This window comes from Emys orbicularis, chromosome 15 (assembly GCF_028017835.1).
Source record: "Emys orbicularis isolate rEmyOrb1 chromosome 15, rEmyOrb1.hap1, whole genome shotgun sequence".
NCBI lineage: Eukaryota > Metazoa > Chordata > Testudines > Emydidae > Emys > Emys orbicularis.
Window position 1 is genome coordinate 14,138,636 of NC_088697.1, and position 5,415 is coordinate 14,144,050.

The 5,415-nt window shown below is 71.0% G+C and overlaps 1 non-coding gene across 1 annotated transcript; it reads right to left on the reverse strand.

The window, feature by feature from the left end:
• Window positions 1-4,820: 4,820 nt before the first annotated feature.
• LOC135889853 (5S ribosomal RNA) lies at window positions 4,821-4,939 on the reverse strand. The gene has a single exon (XR_010562170.1). It is a non-coding gene; the product is annotated as a 5S ribosomal RNA (ribosomal RNA).
• Between the last annotated feature and the right edge of the window lie 476 nt (window positions 4,940-5,415).

Genomic DNA, 5,415 nt, shown 5'->3' on the forward strand with positions numbered 1-5,415 from the left:
GCTTAATAGTCGTCCCCCGGGCGCTCCGGAGGGGAAAGCTTAATAGTCGTCCCCCAGACAGGGTGGGTGGGGGGGAGGCTTAACAGTCTTCCCCCAGGCTGAGCGGGAGGCTTCGCAGTCGTCCGCCGGGCAGTCCGGGGGAAGGCTTAATAGTCGTCCCCCGGGCGCTCCGGCGGGGGGGAAGCTTAATAGTCGTCCCCCAGACAGGGTGGGTGGGGGGGAGGCTTAACAGTCTTCCCCCAGGCTGGGCGGGGGGGAGGCTTAATAGTCATCCCCCAGACAGTGTGGGTGGGTGGGGCAGGGGGGGGAGAGGCTTAGCAGTCTTCCCCTAGACTGGCCGGGGGTGGGGGCTTAGCAGTCGTCTCCAGGGTGGTCCGGGGGTGGGGGGAGGCCTCAGAGTCGCCCCTCGGAGAGTCGGGGCGGCGGCGGCGGTGGGTGTCAGGCTTTACAGCCAGCCTCCGGAGGGTGAGCGTCCTCGGACGCGATGCAGCCGCCGCAGAGAGGCAGCCTCCGAGGCTGGGAGCGGAGCACCGAGACTGGGGAGAGGGGAGCAGGAGCCCGGGAGGGGGTGGGGTGGGGGGCCTTCAGGACAACCGGTCAACCCCCGGGGAAGCGGCTGTAAAAATTTCAAAGTCCCCACCGGGACAACAGGTCAACCCCCGGGGAAGCGGCTGTAAAATTTTCTAAGTCCCCGCTCGGCCACCAGGTCAACCCACTGAATCTAATGGGTTGACCTGGTGGCCGGTTTGATTTCCGGCCACCAGGTCAACCCATTGGATTCAATGGGTTGACCTGGTGGCCGGTTTGCTGTGCGGCCCGGGTGTCACCCCACTCCGCGGGCCGCGCGGCAGTGGTCCTGAGGACCACAGAGGGGGGCTTAATAGTCGAGATGGAGCAGGTCCGGGGGAGGCTTAATAGTCGTCCCCCGGGCAGTCCGGGGGAAGGCTTAATAGTCGTCCCCCGGGCGCTCCGGAGGGGAAAGCTTAATAGTCGTCCCCCAGACAGGGTGGGTGGGGGGGAGGCTTAACAGTCTTCCCCCAGGCTGAGCGGGAGGCTTCGCAGTCGTCCCCCGGGCAGTCCGGGGGAAGGCTTAATAGTCGTCCCCCGGGCGCTCCGGGGGGGAAAGCTTAATAGTCGTCCCCCGGACAGTGTGGGTGGGTGGGGGGGGGGGAGGCTTAACAGTCTTCCCCCAGGCTGAGCGGGAGGCTTCGCAGTCGTCCCCCGGGCAGTCCGGGGGAGGCTTAATAGTCGTCCCCCGGGCGCTCCGGGGGGGAAAGCTTAACAGTCGTCCCCCAGACAGTGTGGGTGGGTGGGTGGGGGGGGAGGCTTAACAGTCTTCCCCCAGGCAAAGCGGGAGGCTTCGCAGTCATCCCCCGGGCAGTCCGGGGGAGGCTTAATAGTCGTCCCCCGGGCGCTCCGGAGGGGAAAGCTTAATAGTCGTCCCCCAGACAGGGTGGGTGGGGGGGAGGCTTAACAGTCTTCCCCCAGGCTGAGCGGGAGGCTTCGCAGTCGTCCGCCGGGCAGTCCGGGGGAAGGCTTAATAGTCGTCCCCCGGGCGCTCCGGCGGGGGGGAAGCTTAATAGTCGTCCCCCAGACAGGGTGGGTGGGGGGGAGGCTTAACAGTCTTCCCCCAGGCTGGGCGGGGGGGAGGCTTAATAGTCATCCCCCAGACAGTGTGGGTGGGTGGGGCAGGGGGGGGAGAGGCTTAGCAGTCTTCCCCTAGACTGGCCGGGGGTGGGGGCTTAGCAGTCGTCTCCAGGGTGGTCCGGGGGTGGGGGGAGGCCTCAGAGTCGCCCCTCGGAGAGTCGGGGCGGCGGCGGCGGTGGGTGTCAGGCTTTACAGCCAGCCTCCGGAGGGTGAGCGTCCTCGGACGCGATGCAGCCGCCGCAGAGAGGCAGCCTCCGAGGCTGGGAGCGGAGCACCGAGACTGGGGAGAGGGGAGCAGGAGCCCGGGAGGGGGTGGGGTGGGGGGCCTTCAGGACAACCGGTCAACCCCCGGGGAAGCGGCTGTAAAAATTTCAAAGTCCCCACCGGGACAACAGGTCAACCCCCGGGGAAGCGGCTGTAAAATTTTCTAAGTCCCCGCTCGGCCACCAGGTCAACCCACTGAATCTAATGGGTTGACCTGGTGGCCGGTTTGATTTCCGGCCACCAGGTCAACCCATTGGATTCAATGGGTTGACCTGGTGGCCGGTTTGCTGTGCGGCCCGGGTGTCACCCCACTCCGCGGGCCGCGCGGCAGTGGTCCTGAGGACCACAGAGGGGGGCTTAATAGTCGAGATGGAGCAGGTCCGGGGGAGGCTTAATAGTCGTCCCCCGGGCAGTCCGGGGGAAGGCTTAATAGTCGTCCCCCGGGCGCTCCGGAGGGGAAAGCTTAATAGTCGTCCCCCAGACAGGGTGGGTGGGGGGGAGGCTTAACAGTCTTCCCCCAGGCTGAGCGGGAGGCTTCGCAGTCGTCCCCCGGGCAGTCCGGGGGAAGGCTTAATAGTCGTCCCCCGGGCGCTCCGGGGGGGAAAGCTTAATAGTCGTCCCCCGGACAGTGTGGGTGGGTGGGTGGGGGGGAGGCTTAACAGTCTTCCCCCAGGCTGAGCGGGAGGCTTCGCAGTCGTCCCCCGGGCAGTCCGGGGGAGGCTTAATAGTCGTCCCCCGGGCGCTCCGGGGGGGAAAGCTTAACAGTCGTCCCCCAGACAGTGTGGGTGGGTGGGTGGGGGGGGAGGCTTAACAGTCTTCCCCCAGGCAAAGCGGGAGGCTTCGCAGTCATCCCCCGGGCAGTCCGGGGGAGGCTTAATAGTCGTCCCCCGGGCGCTCCGGAGGGGAAAGCTTAATAGTCGTCCCCCAGACAGGGTGGGTGGGGGGGAGGCTTAACAGTCTTCCCCCAGGCTGAGCGGGAGGCTTCGCAGTCGTCCGCCGGGCAGTCCGGGGGAAGGCTTAATAGTCGTCCCCCGGGCGCTCCGGCGGGGGGGAAGCTTAATAGTCGTCCCCCAGACAGGGTGGGTGGGGGGGAGGCTTAACAGTCTTCCCCCAGGCTGGGCGGGGGGGAGGCTTAATAGTCATCCCCCAGACAGTGTGGGTGGGTGGGGCAGGGGGGGGAGAGGCTTAGCAGTCTTCCCCTAGACTGGCCGGGGGTGGGGGCTTAGCAGTCGTCTCCAGGGTGGTCCGGGGGTGGGGGGAGGCCTCAGAGTCGCCCCTCGGAGAATCGGGGCGGCGGCGGTGGTGGGTGTCAGGCTTTACAGCCAGCCTCCGGAGGGTGAGCGTCCTCGGACGCGATGCAGCCGCCGCAGAGAGGGAGCCTCCGAGGCTGGGAGCGGAGCACCGAGGCTGGGGAGAGGGGAGCAGGAGCCCGGGGGTGGGGGTGGGGGTGGGGGGCCTTCAGGACAACCGGTCAAGCCCCGGGAAGCGGCTGTAAAATTTTCAAAGTCCCCACCGGGACAACAGGTCACGCCCCGGGAAAAGGCTGGAAAATTTCCTAAGTCCCCGCTCGGCCACCAGGTCCACCCAGGTCTAGCAATGGGGTTGACCTGCCTGATGGCCGGTTAGTATCAACGTAGTCTCACACAGGAGGGCAGCTCTCAGGCCGGCCGGCTGCGGCTGACTCTGGGGCGGTGCCCGGTGCCCGGCAGCGAGGCGCGGGGGGGGGTGGGGGGGTGAGGGGGGGGGAGCGACACGGGGCTTACCGGCCCCGGGGCCGGGGGCGCCTCCTGCGGCTTTGGGGGCCGCGGGTCCTCCGTGGCATCCAGGCCAGGCCTCTCCTGCCTGGCCGCGGGGGGATTCGGGGGCGGTCCCGCGGGCCGGCGGCCGGGCGCAGGGGGGGGGGCCCGAGCGAGTCCGCCCCGGGCCCGGGGTCTCCCCCTGCGGCTCAGGGGGGGCGTGGGTCCTCGGGGGAGGAAGCCCGGGGGGAGCTGCAGACCCGCCGTGGGGCCCTCCAGGCCAGGCCTCGCCTGGGTGGCCGCGGGGGGATTCGGGTCGGGCCCGCGGACCGGCGGCCGGGCGCAGCGGGGCCGGGAGGGTCCGGGCCAGTCCGCCGCATGCCCGGGGTCTCCCCCAGCGGCTTCGGTGGCCGTGGGTCCCCGGTGGGGCAAGCGGCGGGGAGCCTGACACCCGCCGTGGGGCCCTCCAGGCCAGGCCTCGCCTGGGTGGCCGGGGGGGGATTCGGGGCGGTCCCGCGGGCCGGCGGCCGGGCGCAGGGGGGCCGGGAGGGGCCGGGCCAGTCCGCCCCATGCCCGGGGTCTCCCCCAGCGGCTTCGGTGGCCGTGGGTCCCCGGTGGGGCAAGCGGCGGGGAGCCTGACACCCGCCGTGGGGCCCTCCAGGCCAGGCCTCGCCTGGGTGGCCGCGGGGGGATTCGGGGCGGTCCCGCGGGCCGGCGGCCGGGCGCAGGGGGGCCGGGAGGGGCCGCGCCAGTCCGCCCCATGCCCGGGGTCTCCCCCCAGCGGCTTCGGTGGCCGTGGGTCCCCGGTGGGGCAAGCGGCGGGGAGCCTGACACCCGCCGTGGGGCCCTCCAGGCCAGGCCTCGCCTGGGTGGCCGCGGGGGGATTCGGGGCGGTCCCGCGGGCCGGCGGCCGGGCGCAGGGGGGCCGGGAGGGGCCGGGCCAGTCCGCCCCATGCCCGGGGTCTCCCCCAGCGGCTTCGGTGGCCGGGGGTCCTCCGCGGAGGAAGCCGGGTGGGTGTTGGGGGGAGCCGGACCCCAGGCGCCCCGACCCGTGACCTGCGGCCGCGACCTCCGACTCGGCAGGAGCGACGAGGGGCTTTCTGGCCCGCCCCCCCCCCCCTTCTCCTTCCTCCCCAGAAAAAGGAGAGAGAGCTGGCTCGGACCGGGAAAAGCTGCCTACGGCACCTGGGATTCCCAGGCGGTCACCCATCCAAGTACTAGCCAGGCCCGGGACGGTTTACCTTCCGAGATCGGACGGGATCGGGGGCGTTCGGTCCGGTATGGCCGTAGGCACCCGGCTCCGCGCCTCCTCGCCCGCTTTCCCCTGCCGGCGCCCGGGCCTGCCGCACGGCGAGCCCCGGTCGGACTGCCCCGTGCGGCAGGGCCCCCGTCTCTCGCGGGCCCGATCCTTTTTTTTCCTTTTCAAGCTCCGGGGCCCGGGCTGGCCCGTCAGAGCCCCTTCCCCTCCCCCCCCCCCTCCCTCCGGCGTCGGGAAAAATATTTTCCCGGACTTCCAGCGGGCCCGATCCTGTCAGCCGGGGGTGGGGGGGGGGGCAGTCCCTCGCTGCGGCCAGGGAGGGTGAGCCCGGGGCGGCTTGCCTGGCGGCCGGGTCCCGGCAGGCCCGATCCATTCCCCCCCTCCCCGTCCCCCGTCCCCCAGCGGTTCCAGCGGTTCCCCGCCCCGCCCCCGCGCCTGGTTCGCACCCTGTTCCTTCGGGCCGAGGAAGGCGTACCCCGGGGGGAACCGTCCGAGTCCCCTCCCGGGCAC